The sequence below is a fragment of the Phyllobates terribilis genome, unplaced genomic scaffold (assembly GCF_046119375.1).
Source record: "Phyllobates terribilis strain yellow unplaced genomic scaffold, ASM4611937v1 Scaffold_13__5_contigs__length_258822181, whole genome shotgun sequence".
NCBI lineage: Eukaryota > Metazoa > Chordata > Amphibia > Anura > Dendrobatidae > Phyllobates > Phyllobates terribilis.
The window spans coordinates 188,036,168-188,052,475 of NW_027362773.1; positions in this window are offsets into that span (position 1 = coordinate 188,036,168).

Here is a 16,308-nt window from a genome sequence, read left to right on the forward strand (position 1 = left end):
AACTTTATTAACAACAGAAATGGTAAACAGAAAGGAAAGGACCGCGCGCACCTTACACTACAGTTATTACACTCGGACACCGCTCTGTCTTTTAAAAAAAACAAAACTTTATAAGTTATTGTTTCTTTCTAAGACACGAGTCTGGTCTTTCTGTGTAGTCAGGTAAAAGGCGGTGTCTGTGACATGTGGGCGGGGCTTGCCGCGACTGGGCGGGGCTTGCATCAGCAATATAAGCAGCGAGGTGCAGTACGCCACACGTGTCACAGGGAGAAGTGGCAGGAAATGTCATTACCTCACTGCGACGTTACCACTGCCATTACCTGTGGTGACTATGGCACCACAAGTCCCATCACTGCAGTCTACTATATATATGTTTATATGTGATTTCTACAGATTTTACCAAGCAACACCGCTCTATACTCATCTCTACATGTGCTACTAGAAGTCCCAGCACATAATACCGCTCTATACTCATCTCTATATGTGGTACTACAAGTCCCAGCACATAATACCGCTCTATACTCATCTCTATATGTGGTACTACAAGTCCCAGCACATAATACCGCTCTATACTCATCTCTACATGTGCTACTAGAAGTCCCAGCACATAATACCGCTCTATACTCATCTCTATATGTGGTACTAGAAGTCCCAGCACATAATACCGCTCTATACTCATCTCTATATGTGGTACTAGAAGTCCCAGCACATAATACCGCTCTATACTCATCTCTATGTGTGGTACTACAAGTCCCAGCACATAATACCGCTCTATACCCATCTCTACATGTGCTACTAGAAGTCCCAGCACATAATACCGCTCTATACTCATCTCTATATGTGGTACTAGAAGTCCCAGCACATAATACCGCTCTATACTCATCTCTATATGTGGTACTAGAAGTCCCAGCACATAATACCGCTCTATACTCATCTCTATGTGTGGTACTACAAGTCCCAGCACATAATACCGCTCTATACCCATCTCTACATGTGCTACTAGAAGTCCCAGCACATAATACCGCTCTATACTTATCTCTATATGTGGTACTAGAAGTCCCAGCACATAATACCGCTCTATACTCATCTCTATATGTGGTACTACAAGTCCCAGCACATAATACCGCTCTATACTCATCTCTATATGTGGTACTACAAGTCCAAGCACATAATACCGCCCTATACTCATCTCTATATGTGGTACTACAAGTCCCAGCACATAATACCGCCCTATACTCATCTCTATATGTGGTACTAGAAGTCCCAGCACATAATACCGCTCTATACTCATCTCTATATGTGGTACTAGAAGTCCCAGCACATAATACCGCTCTATACGTGGTACTAGAAGTCCAAGCACATAATAACGCTCTATACTCATCTCTATATGTGGTACTACAAGTCCAAGCACATAATACCGCTCTTTACTCATCTCTATATGTGGTACTACAAGTCCAAGCACATAATACCGCTCTATACTCATCTCTATATGTGGTACTACAAGTCCAAGCACATAATACCGCTCTATACTCATCTCTATATGTGGTACTACAAGTCCAAGCACATAATACCGCTCTATACTCATCTCTATATGAGACGAAGCAATGTGAACTGAGGTCTAAGATGGTACACATACAAGAAATAGGAGCATGTTCACACTAGCGAAAAGAAGCAAAACCTACAAAAGACAAAAAATATATCTCATACCCTACCATCATTATATATAAATGTAAAGCAAAGTTGCATATGAAATATAGGGTACTTAGTGAACTATTTCCCGACGCTGGTGGGACGGCTTGTATACTTTTTTTGATCAAAAATAGTTCACTAAGTACCCTATATTTAATATGCAACTTTGCTTTACATTTATATATAATGATGGTAGGGTATGAGATATATTTTTTGTCTTTTGTAGGTTTTGCTTCTTTTTGCTCATCTCTATATGAGGTACTACAAGTCCAAGCACATAATACCGCTCTATACTCATCTCTATATGTGGTACTACAAGTCCCAGCACATAATACCGCCCTATACTCACCTCTATATGTGGTACTACAAGTCCCAGCACATAATACCGCTCTATACTCATCTCTATATGTGGTACTACAAGTCCCAGCACATAATGCCGCTCTATACTCATCTCTATATGTGGTACTACAAGTCCCAGCACATAATACCGCTCTATACTCATCTCTATATGTGGTACTACAAGTCCCAGCACATAATACCGCCCTATACTCATCTCTATATGTGGTACTACAAGTCCCAGCACATAATACCGCTCTATACTCATCTCTATATGTGGTACTACAAGTCCCAGCACATAATACTGCTCTAGACTCTTCTATATATGTGGTACTACAAGTCCCAGCACATAACACCGCTCTGTTCTCATCTATATACAGTTGAAACCAGAAGTTTACATACACTATATAAAAGACACATATGCAGGTTTTTCTCAATATCTGATGTGGTGCCCCTGAGGGTTCAGTCGCCACAGGGGTACTGCACCTCAGCTTGAGGTGTGGTATCTCCTCTTCCAGGTAAGGATGGAGCACTTCTCGGGACCCTACTTCACCATTCAACACTACACCACTCCTGTCCTGTAGGGGGCCTAAATTCACCAGGCTGCTGCCCCGGGCCGGGATATAGGAGATGGGGGGAACCAAAGCTAGGGGGAACCATGTAGTGGGTGAGGGTGGAGGACACACTTTTAGGGTACACTTACTAATTCATATTTAATCTACGGCCATCTTAGGAACAAGGTTCTTTGATTGTGATCTTCATCAGTGATTGCGGTCTCCGTCTCTGATTGTGGTCACCCACCAGAGTTCAGTAATAGGCCTCATCCGACTGAAGATACACGATCCTCGTTCTCTGGCCTTGAGGCGAGGAGCGGGTCAGAGTTAACCACTGTCTCTACCCGGTCAAGGTCCCTTCCTAAGAAGGCTTGGAGGGGAGCAGAGGAGACAGGCTTCACAGGCAAAAGGATCCCAGGGGGATACGGATGGAGCGGCACACGCCACCTGTATTTGTTACTCTGGCCTAGTCAGAGGGACTCCTGCTGCAAGAGGGGTTACCGGCCCCCGATATCTGACTTTGTTACTTCACGTCTCAGTTGGAAAAGCCCGGAGGCTTAGTGGATCCCAGGAGGGATACGGACGGAGCGGCATACGCCACCTGTACCTCTCTACCTGCGTTTATCCAGTGGGACCCGGCCTTACACCTTGTTCTAACCACACAAACAGTCAGAAGGAGACTTAGTGGGAGAACTCACCAAGGAGAGGAACACACACCAGAGGGGTCTCGACAGGTGCTCCTGATCTACCTGGAAAGTGCTGGACCCCCTCCCCGGTGGCCGCAGTACGCCGCGAGGAGCAGAGGGAAGCTTTGCGGCTAAAGTTCATCTGAATGTGAGTAAAAACCCTGGATGACTTCACACCCCACTTCAGCCTGTTATTTCCTGGGCGTCACTGCACCCACCATTCCTCATCGCACTGCCCTGAGGGCTGCTCCGCCTGCGGGGAGCCGTCCCATCCAAGCTGCCTTTAAACACCGGCCTCAGTGGACTGAAGCAGCGCTGGTGTCTATCACCGGAAACTGTAGGTGGCGTAGTTGGAAAATACCACTCAACCCTGAAAGCCCATTAAATCTTTTATGTGACTGCCCTGGGCACGGACCGGGTCCAGGCCACGACTGCAACCCCGAAACACCTACACTGACCCGGCTCCGAGTAACCCCATTTCCCAGGGAGGGCTGTGAGCATCACAACTTGGTGTAGTCGACAGGATGCTGCGTGCCCGCAGCAACGGAAAAGAAAATCCCCATTGCCGCCGGGTACTGTGCGCCTTTCCACTAAAAGACTGCCGTTTTACACTTAGCGTGGCGCCGCCCAAGAAGAACGGACGCCATCATGTGCCAAAACGACAGCGACCAAAGTCATCCCATCGTGGGCTTGGCTCCCCAATGGCGCCAAAAGAGCAGACCGCCCCCTCCAGCAGAGACAGTCCGCGTAGTGGTGTCCATCAAAACGGATGGGACGTCCCTGGGAGTGCCCGTCAGCCAGCCGCCCTGGGGCCACCCCAAAAGAAGGAGGAGAGACAGAACACACCTTGCAGCCAAGATGGACGCAGCAGAAGAGAAGTCCTCTGAGGCCTCCGACCCTGTTCCACAAGCTGCCACCTTCCTCGGCATGAAGGGTATACACCTGACCCCGGAGGAGGCCGAGTTCCTCCTCCGAGGAGCCCAGGACCTGACCCGGAGGGTCGAAGAGGCCCAGCGATTGGTCGCCGCAGAGTGGAGAGAGGCGGTGCTGCAGAGGATCCGGGCCCGCCGCCAGAGCTCGTCATGTCGGTCCGTGGAAGCCGCAGCCCTGGCGGAGGAAGCCCAGGAGGCCGTGCACAACCCAGGAGCGGGTAAGGCGGAAACCCTTATCCCAGGCGCGGGACGCACTGTACCGCTCCTAAGCATCCTGCCGGCACCCCTGTCCCCGGGCGCCATCATATGGGTGCAGCTACCGGCTCTGGAGGCTGAGGCCCAAGCCACCGCCGACACCGGAGACCTGTTATGCCTCCCAGCTCCTGGCCCAGAAAGTCCTGTGTTTCATGGGGAATCCACCTGCCCCAACCCGGACTGGTCCACATTAGTAGAGGGTCCGCAGCAGCTTCCACTTTTGCCGCTTCCTGGATCTTCAGTCACCTGCCCGCCGGCAGACAAGTATGTCTGGGACAACCAGGGGGCGACCTGATGGGCTTCCCCCGGGAAACCCGGGCTGAAGCGCGGAGGAGGGAGGAGGCGTGCCGTGAGCAACTCCTCCAATTTGACAGGGAGCGACGCCAGAAGGAGGTCCGCTGCGAGCGCCTGGAGGTGCGTACCAAGGCCGCAAAGTCGCAGGCCCGCCAGGCCGAGGCCATCCGTCCAAGCCCCCGGGAGGAGGGCCTAATTGTGCGATTCCACCAGGAGGCCGGATGGGGCTTCATTCACAGCCCCCAGTTCCACCGAGATGTCTTTGTGAATCGGCGGGACATCGAGCCGCAGCTGGAGCAAGGCCACCCTGACCGGAACCTCTACCCGGGCGACTTGGTGTCCTACACCCGCCACCACGGGGAGCGTGGGTGGTACACCCTGGACGTCCACAGGGTGATCAAAGGGGATGCCCCCACTCACCTGCCCACAGAGGACCGGTGAGGCTCAGTCGGCAAAAACGACCCTTTTCCCCGGTGGGGATACCTCTTTTGAGCAGCCCCGGGAGATGCATCTCCCTGTTGTGTGAACAGTTGAGTGAACTGTTTTTGGTTTTCTTTTTATACACCCGGATTTAAGTTGGAAGAGACATTTGTCCCTGCGGACACTGGCAGTAGACAGACTCCCAATTGTATATAGTTCTGCATCTATTTAGGTGCTCCCTATTGGTTTTATGCAAAAACCGATTCTACCTCAGACCTCAGAAGTAAAACCTGTCTGGAGTGGCTCTCCTGGAGGTCCAACTCGGGATCTTCATGCCCTGCTGCCACCCCAGGGCCTACTTTGAGGGTTTGGGACAGGTCCCTCATGCTGCTGAACTGACACTTTTCTACAATGTTTTCTACTGATCTGTCTACATGCATAATGTCTCTTTACTGTTTTTCTACATTTATACTATATTATATTTATATATATACTATGCAACGTTAAAGTGTCCTTACCTCCCATAAAGGGAAGATTGTTACTGTTATACAAAAAAATTTGAAATGTCTGCACCACTTTTTACTCTTTTGCAGCCCGCGGACGTGCTGTGTTTCACCAGGGGGGAATGTGGCACCCCTGAGGGTTCAGTCGCCGCAGGGGTACTGCACCTCAGCCTGAGGTGTGGTATCTCCTCTTCCAGGTAAGGATGGAGCACTTCTCGGGACCCTACTTCACCATTCAACACTACACCACTCCTGTCCTGTAGGGGGCCTAAATGCACCAGGGTGCTGCCCCGGGCCGGGATATAGGAGATGGGGGGAACCAAAGCTAGGGGGAACCATGTAGTGGGTGAGGGTGGAGGACACACTTTTAGGGTACACTTACTAATTCATATTTAATCTACGGCCATCTTAGGAACAAGGTTGTTTGATTGTGATCTTCATCAGTGATTGCGGTCTCCGTCTCTGATTGTGGTCACCCACCAGAGTTCAGTAGTAGGCCTCATCCGACTGAAGATACACGATCCTCGTTCTCTGGCCTTGAGGCGAGGAGCGGGTCAGAGTTAACCACTGCCTCTACCCAGTCAAGGTCCCTTCCTAAGAAGGCCTGGAGGGGAGCAGAGGAGACAGGCTCCACAGACAAAAGGATCCCAGGGGGATGCGGACGGAGCGGCACACACCACCTGTATTTCTTACTGTGGCCTAGTCAGAGGGACTCCTGCTGCAAGAGGGGTTACCGGCCCCCGATATCTGACTTTGTTACTTCACGTCTCAGTTGGAAAAGCCCGGAGGCTTAGTGGATCCCAGGAGGGATACGGACGGAGCGGCATACGCCACCTGTACCTCTCTACCTGCGTTTATCCAGTGGGACCCGGCCTTACACCTTGTTCTAACCACACAAACAGTCAGGAGGAGACTTAGTGTGAGAACTCACCAAGGAGAGGAACACACACCAGAGGGGTCTCGACAGGTGCTCCTGATCTACCTGGAAAGTGCTGGACCCTGTCCCCGGTGGCCGCAGTACGCCGCGAGGAGCAGAGGGAAGCTTTGCGGCTAAAGTTCATCTGAATGTGAGTAAAAACCCTGGATGACTTCACACCCCGCTTCAGCCTGTTATTTCCTGCGCTTCACTGCACTCACCATTCCTCATCGCACTGCCCTGAGGCCTGCTCCGCCTGCGGGGAGCCGTCCCGTCCAAGCTGCCTTTAAACACCGGCCTCAGTGGACTGAAGCAGTGCTGGTGTCTATCACCGGAAACCGTAGGTGGCGTAGTCGGAAAATACCACTCAACCCTGAAAGCCTATTAAATGTTTTATGTGACCGCCCTGGGCACGGACCAGGTCCGGGCCATGACTGCAACCCCGAAAAACCTACACTGACCCGGCTCCGAGTAACCCCATTTCCCAGGGAGGGCTGTGAGCGTCACACTGATATGAAATCAGAATAAACCTTTCCCGTTTTAGGTCAGTTAGGATTACCATAATTTTTAATATTTGCCAAATGCCGGAATAATGAGAGAGAGAATGTTTTAAGGCATTTTTATTACTGCAAAGTCAGAAGTTTACATACATTTCATTAGTATTTGGTACCCTTGCCCTTAAACTGAATGACTTGGGTCAAACGTTTGGGATATCCTTCCACAAGCTTCTTACAATAGTTGGTCGAATTTGGGCCCATTCCTCCTGACAAAACTGGTGTAACCGATCCAGGTTTGTAGGTCGCCTTGCTCGCAGTCTTTTCAACTTTGCCCATAAATTTTCAATAGGATTGAGATCAGGGCTTTGTGATGGCCACTCCAAAACATTGACTTTGTTATCCTTAAGCCACTTTGTTACCATTTTGGCAGTATGCTTCGGGTCATTGTCCATTTGGAAGACCCATTACAGACCAAGCTTTAACTTCCTGGCTGATGTCTTGAGATGTTGCTTCAGTATTGCCACATAATCTTCTTTTTTCATGATGCCATCTATTTTGCGATGTGCACCAGTCACTCCTGCAGCAAAACAACCCCACAACATGATGCTGCCACCCCCGTGTTTCACAGTTGGGATGGTGTTCTTAGGCTTCCAAGCTTCTCCCTTTTTCTTCCAAACAGAACAATGGTCATTATGCCCAAAAAGTAAAATTTTAGTTTCTTCAGACCACGGGTCATGTCTACAAAAATTAAGGTCTTTTTTCCTGTGTGCATTTGCAAACATTAATCTGGCTTTTTTGTGTTTCTTTTGGAGTAATGGCTTCTTCCTGGCAGAGTGGCCTTTCAGCCCATGTTGATACAGGACTCGTTTCACTGTGGATATTGACACAATCTTGCCAGTTTCCGCCATCATCTTCACAAGGTCTTTTGCTTTTGTCCTTGGGTTGATCTGCACATGTCAGACCAAAGCACATTCATCTCTGGGACACAGAACCCGTCTCCTTCCTGAGTTGTAGGATGGCTGGACATTCCCATCTTGTTTGTACTTGCGTATAATTGTTTGTACAGATGAACGAGGCACCTTCAGGTATCTTGAAATTGTACCCAAGGATGAGCCAGACTTGTGCAAGTCGACAATTCTCTTCCCAATATCTTGGCTGATTTCTTTAGACTTTCCCATGATGCTACACGAAGAAGCAGTGTGTTTCAGGTGTGCATTAAAATACATACATGGGTGTGTCTCTAATTAACTCAGATATTGCCAAAAAACTATCAGAAGCCTCCAAACACATGACATCATCATATGGGCAGTCCAGAATTGTTTAAAGGCATAGTAATCTTAGTGTATGTAAACCTTTGACTCTGCAGTAAGTAATAAAAATGCCTTAAAACATGCTCTCTCTCTCTCATTATTCTGGCATTTGGCAAGTATTAAAAATGATGGTAATCCTAATTGACCTAAAACGGGAAAGGTTTATTCTGATTTCATGTCAAATATAGAGAAAAACATGCAGATGTGTCTTTTTATATAGTGTATGTAAACTTCTGGTTTCAGCTGTATGTGGTACTACAAGTACCAGCACATAATACCACTCTGTTCTCATCTATATGTGGTACTACAAGTCCCAGCATATAATACTTTTCAGCATCTATACAGTACTGTGCAACTGTTTTAGGCAGGTGTGAAAAAAATGCTACAGACTAAGAAGCTTTCAGAAATAGAAATGTTAATAGTTTATTTTTATGAATTAACAAAATGTAAATTGACTGAGCAAAAGAGAAATCTTGATAAAATCTGTATTTGGTCACCGCTCTTTGCCTTCATCCTTTCTTCTCGGTCACTTCCACACAGTTTTTGATGGAACTCGGCAGGAGGTTGTTCCAAACATCTTGGAAAACTAATCTCAGATCTTCTGTGGATGTCGCTTGCGCAAATCCACCTGTGTCTTCATGTAATCCCAGACAGACTGGATGATGAGGGATCAGGGCTCTGTGGGACTTTATCATCACTTCCTTGCACTTCTTTATACTATAGATTGTTCTTAATGACACTGTATGTTTGTGGTCGTCGTCCTGCTGCAGAATAAATTTGGAACCAATCAGACGCCTCCCTGTTGGCATTACATGATGCATAAGTATCTGCCGGTGTTTCTCAGCAATGAGGACACCAAGAAATGGACAACGGTGAGGACCGTAGATTCAGTGGTCGGCGAACGAAACTTAGTGCAGCAGATGAAAGACACATCATGCTTAATTCCCTTTAAAATCAGAAGATGTCCAGCAGTGCCATCAGCTCAGAACTGTCAGCAACCAGATGGACCAGCTACACCCATGTACAGTTTGGAGTAGTCTGGTCAGAAGTGGTCATCATGGAAGAATTAGGGCCAAAATTAAACCTCCATCATAGAACAAGACTAAGCAACTTAACTATGCATGAAAACACAGTGAATAGTGTGCAGGAAAATGGCAGCAAAAAACTTGATGAAGATACAACACACAGACGGCATCGGAGATCTGTCCGATTTTTTTCACTGACCCACAAACTTGCATTGCTGAGTTTGATCTGAGACTTGATTTTGTGCACAAAAGTGTACGAACATGTGAACAGCCCCATGGGCTATAATGGGTATGATTTATGTTTGGAAAAACACGTATAAAACACGTACAGGAAAAACTGGTGTCTGAATGAGCCCTAATGCTGAGAAATACAGACAGATCCTCATCCATCATGTAATACCATCATGGAGGCGTCTGATTGGCTGCAAATTTATTCTGCGGAGGAACAACGACCCCAAACATCCAGCCAATGTCATTAAGAATGATCCTCAATGTAAAGAAGAACAAGGAGTCCTGGAAGTAATAATACGGCCCCACGGAGTCCTTTCCGTTTGCCCCCCCAAAATTGCACAAACCGGGTTGGAACTTAATAACTGTTATGTTCTGCTACCAAAGCTAAGGAAAGAGAGGAGATCTGTCCCTACTATAGGACTCAGCTGAATCCCTACGATGTAACAGGGAACCTGATCCTGCGATCAGACCTGCTAAAGTCCTAATCTAGTCTGTACGGAGACCTATAGATGTGGGGAGGGAATCCCTACAAGTACTAAGGACTGGGAGGAATATGGGACACCTCCTAACAGAAATAGTAGCAGACAGACGAACAAACAAAATAGATAGAACATAGAGGTCCGTAGACCAAGCAAACTAACAGAGTTAAATACAGAGCACCGGCTAGCTAGAAAGTAGATATACAATGAAGTCCAGCAAAGCCAGAAGGGCGGAGCAGGATTAAATAGGCCAACAAGGTCATGTGACCAGCAAAGGAAAAAAAACCTAACAGCAAGGTTCTAACAGTACCCCCCCTTCTAAGAGGATCCTCCGGATCCCCTAGGACCAGGCTTATCAGGAAATCTCCTGTGAAACGCTCTGATAAGTCTGGACGCGGAAACATCATCTGACCTCACCCAAGAGTTATCCTCGGGTCCGAAACCTTTCCAGGCCACAAGATACTGCAAACTACCTCTATACCGTCTAGAGTCAAGGATGCGAGAAATTTCATATTCCCCGTCCTCCACCACCGGAGGAACAGAGGCAGAGGCGTCACCATCCGACACAACAGCTTTTTTTAACAGAGAGACATGAAAGACCGGATTAATTCTCCAGGAGGTAGGAACCTCCAACCTAACAGCAGATTGGTTGACAACCTGAAGCACCTTAAAGGGCCCTACAAACTTGGGACCCAATTTCTTAGAAGGAATCCTCAACCGCAGATTCCTAGAGGACAACCAAACCATGTCACCAACAGCGAACAAAACCTCCTGTCGTTTCCTATCAAAGTAGTCTTTAGATTTTCTGTTGGCCTCCTGAAGATTACCACGCACATCCGTCCAAACTCTTTCCAAATCACCGGAAAAATTCTCCTCAGGCACGGCAGATCCCAACTTGGAGAACGACCCAAACGACGGATGTCTCCCAGAACAACAAAAAAAAGGCGAACAACCAGCAGAAGAAGATGTATAATTGTTCAGAGCAAATTCAGCAAGTGGCAGAAACTCAGACCACCCCTCTTGATTGTCTGCCACAAAACAACGCAAGAACTGCTCAACATCCTGGTTTTTACTTTCTGTCTGGCCATTAGATTCAGGATGATATCCGGACGAAAACGACAAATGAATTCCCAACCTGTCACAAAAGGCACGCCAAAAACGAGCCACGAACTGAGGACCCCTATCAGAAACAATGTCAGTAGGAACGCCATGAAGTCTGACAATTTCCTTGACAAAGGCCTTAGCGAGAGTTTTAGCGCAGGGCAGTTTGACGAAGGGAACCAAGTGACACATCTTGCTAAAACGGTCCACGACCACCCAGATGACAGTAAAACCCTCAGAGGGGGGAAGGTCAGTTATAAAGTCCATAGCCAAATGTGTCCAAGGAGCACTGGGGACCTCCAAAGGACAAAGCAACCCCGCAGCAGGAGTATGTGAGGACTTAGATCTAGCACATATAGTACATTGGCGCACCCACTTAATGACTTCCTTCTGCCATCCAGGCCACCAAAAACTGCGACCCACCAGTCTCTTGGTCTCAGAGATTCCGGGATGACCTGCCAACCGAGATTCGTGACACTCAACAAACAAATCTCTCCTAAAGGTCCCAGGCACAAACAACCTCCCATGAGGAGTGTTAGATGGGGCATTCTCCTGAGCTTTAAGAATCTCATCTTCCAAAACGGAGTCTAAAGCAGCTATCACAACACCTTCTTGTAAAATGTTTTCCTCTTTCTCAGCACCGACTATGGGAGAAAAACTGCGAGACAAGGCATCCGCCTTAACATTCTTAGTACCAGGGATGTAAGTAACGGAGAAATTAAACCGCGAGAAAAACAGTGCCCACCTAGCCTGACGGGCATTCAGGCGCTTGGCAGCATCAAGATATATCAGATTTTTATGATCCGTAAGAACCTGAACGGGAAATTCCGCACCTTCCAAGAAGTGGCGCCAGTGTTCAAATGCGAGTTTAATAGCCAATAATTCCCGATTACCAATATCGTAATTCAATTCAGTCTCCGAAAATTTTTTTGAAAAAAAGGCACAGGGATGTAATCCATCCCCGTTATCCTGAGACAATACTGCGCCAACCCCCACAGAGGAAGCATCAACCTCAACCAAAAATGGCCTAGTAACATCAGGCTGCATAAGGATGGGAGCAGAGGTGAACCTCTCCTTGAGATACACAAAAGCTTCAATGGCCTCAGAAGACCACTGAACCGCATCAGCACCTTTCCTGGTGAGATCAGTCAGAGGTTTGACAATACTAGAAAAATTTTTTATGAATTTTCTATAGTAATTGGCGAAACCCAAAAACCTCTGTATCGATTTCAAACCAATAGGCCTAGGCCATTCCTGCACAGCCTGAACCTTAACCGGATCCATCTCAAAACCTTTGCTGGAGATAATGTAGCCCAAAAAACTAATTCTCTGTACAGCGAACTCACATTTCTCCAGCTTAGCAAAAAGCGAATTGTCCATTAATAACTGTAATACCTCACGCACGCTCCGCCAATGAGACTCCAGATCTGGCGAATAAATCAAAATGTCATCCAAATACACAACCACATTTTTACCGATCAAAGGTCTAAGGATGTCATTAATCAGATTCTGAAAAAATGCAGGAGCATTAGTAAGACCAAAAGGCATAACCAGATTCTCAAAATGACCCACAGGAGTGTTAAAAGCAGTCTTCCATTCATCACCCTCCTTCATGCGCAACAGATTGTATGCCCCCTTAAGGTCAATTTTAGAGAACCACTTGGCCCCCAATAACTGGTTAAACAGATCAGGAATCAATGGCAGTGGGTAAGGATTGCGTACCGTAATTTTGTTAATCTCACGAAAATCCAGACAAGGACGTAAACCGCCGTCCTTTTTTTTTACAAAAAAAAATCCAACCGCCACAGGAGACTTAGAGGGCCTAATGTGACCGGCGGCCAAACTTGTCTGTATGTATTCCTCCAAAGCCTTCCTCTCAGGAATAGTAAGGTTAAATAAACGACTTTTAGGAAGAATCGCTCCAGGGACAAATTCAATAGAACAATCATAGTCTCTATGGGGAGGCAAAACCTGCGATTCTTTCTCAGAAAAAACTCTCCAAAAATCCTGAATAGGAACAGGCAATTCTCCCCTATCCAAAGCTGCAATACGCCCGTTACAACACTTGTCATAACATTTATGGCTCCAGGATTTAATTTCACTGGTAGACCAATCCAGTACAGGATTGTGAAATTTTAACCAGGGCAAACCCAATATTACTGGAGAAGGCAAGTTATTCAACACTACCAAATCCAATTTCTCATGGTGAACACCATTAATAGTGAGAGGAAATTCACAGACCTTGAGAGTAATATTCTTCAAAGGGGAGCCATCCACAGAAACCACAGCAATGGGGGATGATAAAGGTTCAGGTTTTAAATTGAGTTTTTCCACGAATCCCCCATCAATTACATTCAGTGTAGACCCGCAATCAACAAACACCCGAAATTCCATTAATTTTTCCTGAGCAATCGTGGAAGCAGCTAAAAATATACCCTTGGAATTTAAACAGGCAATACGGGCGTGACTGACCATTTTTTTTTCTTTCTTCATACGAAGCTCACAGCCTTTAATCAAATGACCAGATTTTCCGCAATAGAAACACAAGCCTTCCGAAAAACGACGGTCTTTTTCTTGAGAGCGAGGTGCCACCGATCCAATCTCCATCGGTTCACCACTGTTAGTACACACATTATCATAACCAGAAACTGACATAGCAGAGGATTTGCTCTCATTAACCCTAGCACGCAGTCTTCTATCCACCCGTATAGCTAATTGCATAGCCTGTTGCAAATCCTCAGGTGTAGGATAAGCAATTAGCAGGTCTTTAACCCTTTCACTGAGCCCAGCAAGAAATAGACTTTTCAGAGCAGAATCGTTCCACCCTGTTTGAGTGGACCAACGACGAAAATGAGTACAATATTTTTCCACATTACCTGATCCTTGTTTTAAACGTCTCAACTCAGTCTCAGCTGATGCCACACGGTCAGGATCATCATATAATAGTCCTAAAGCAGAAAAAAAACTATCCACTGATCTGAAGCATGTATCACTAGGTTGCAAAGAAAAGGCCCACTCCTGAGGCTCTTTGCGCAAAAGTGACATTATGAACCCTACGCGCTGGGATTCATCCCCAGAGGACTTGGGTCTCAAACGAAAATACAATAAGCAAGCATTTTTAAATGAAAAAAATTCTCGATGTTCACCAAAAAATAAATCCGGCAAACATACCTTAGGCTCCAAGAAATATGCTCCAGGACAGTTACTCACGTGCTGACGGAGCTCGGCCACTTCCAGAGAGAGTCCATGCAGGTGTTTAGCCAAATCCTGAACCGACACCATGATGGAACAAAAAAAATCTTTCCTTAGAGAATTTGCAGGCTGGACTTACTGTTATGTTCTGCTACCAAAGCTAAGGAAAGAGAGGAGATCTGTCCCTACTATAGGACTCAGCTGAATCCCTACGATGTAACAGGGAACCTGATCCTGCGATCAGACCTGCTAAAGTCCTAATCTAGTCTGTACGGAGACCTATAGATGTGGGGAGGGAATCCCTACAAGTACTAAGGACTGGGAGGAATATGGGACACCTCCTAACAGAAATAGTAGCAGACAGACGAACAAACAAAATAGATAGAACATAGAGGTCCGTAGACCAAGCAAACTAACAGAGTTAAATACAGAGCACCGGCTAGCTAGAAAGTAGATATACAATGAAGTCCAGCAAAGCCAGAAGGGCGGAGCAGGATTAAATAGGCCAACAAGGTCATGTGACCAGCAAAGGAAAAAAAACCTAACAGCAAGGTTCTAACAATAACCATGTGAAAAAGCGCATGTGTATAGACCTCCATCCTGCAGGTGAGTATATACACATATATTGTATGTGTGTTGTTGATTAACCCTTTGACCCAGCACCTGAGATTTTGTCTTGAATCCTGGAGATCTCTATGTAATAAAGTGCACCAGGAGTGATCAGGGTAAGGATAAGGGGTCGGCAGGTGACTCGCTTCCAACACCATTGATTTTCCACCCCGGTGACCATAAATAGCGCCTTTGGCTTTGGGTTCTCTGTCCTCCATAAAAAGCCACTAATCAATGTGATTATTCAGAAACTTGATGGAGCAGATGATGATGGTGATGACTCTGCTCCTCAGGCCTTGGCTTACAATGGTGTTGTTTTAGGAAATCCAGGTCTGGATCACACGTGACGGAGAGAAGAGCAGGAATGTATTAAGTGTGATCGGTCTATCAGAGCATTCCTGAATTCCTCTAGGATGTTTGTCCCACAACACTGCGTTCAACCCTATGGCCTTCTGTCCGTCCATGTCCTGTAGGTGAAGGAGCAGCCGCTTCCTTCGGTCTGTCAATGTCCAGTAGGTGAAGGAGCAGCCGCTTCCTTCTGTCTGTCCATGTCCAGTAGGTGAAGGAGCAGCCGCTTCCTTGTCTGTCCATGTCCAGTAGGTGAAGGAACAGCCGCTTCCTTCTGTCTGTCCATGTCCAGTAGGTGAAGGAGCAGCCGCTTCCCTCTGTCCATGTCCAGTAGGTGAAGGAGCAGCCGCTTCATTCTGTCTGTCCATGTCCAGTAGGTGAAGGAGCAGCCGCTTCCTTCTGTCTGTCCATGTCCAGTAGGTGAAGGAGCAGCCGCTTCCTTCTGTCTGTCCATGTCCAGTAGGTGAAGGAGCAGCCGCTTCCTTGTCTGTCCATGTCCAGTAGGTGAAGGAGCAGCCGCTTCCTTCTGTCTGTCCATGTCCAGTAGGTGAAGGAGCAGCCGCTTCCCTCTGCCCATGTCCAGTAGGTGAAGGAGCAGCCGCTTCATTCTGTCTGTCCATGTCCAGTAGGTGAAGGAGCAGCCGCTTCCTTCTGTCTGTCCATGTCCAGTAGGTGAAGGAGCAGCCGCTTCCTTCTGTCTGTCCATGTCCAGTAGGTGAAGGAGCAGCCGCTTCCTTCTGTCTGTCCATATCCAGTAAGTGAAGAGCAGGAGTGACAGAGGCTTCAGATCTACCATAGCCCTTCAGCCTCATTTGCATATTAATTCAAATGCTGATTTCTCAGTAAGGAAGGAATGGACTGGCCATGTAAAGGTATTGCTGGACTTGTCTTTGGAAGAATGCTTATATAAATAGTTTGGAGGGGGAGGAGT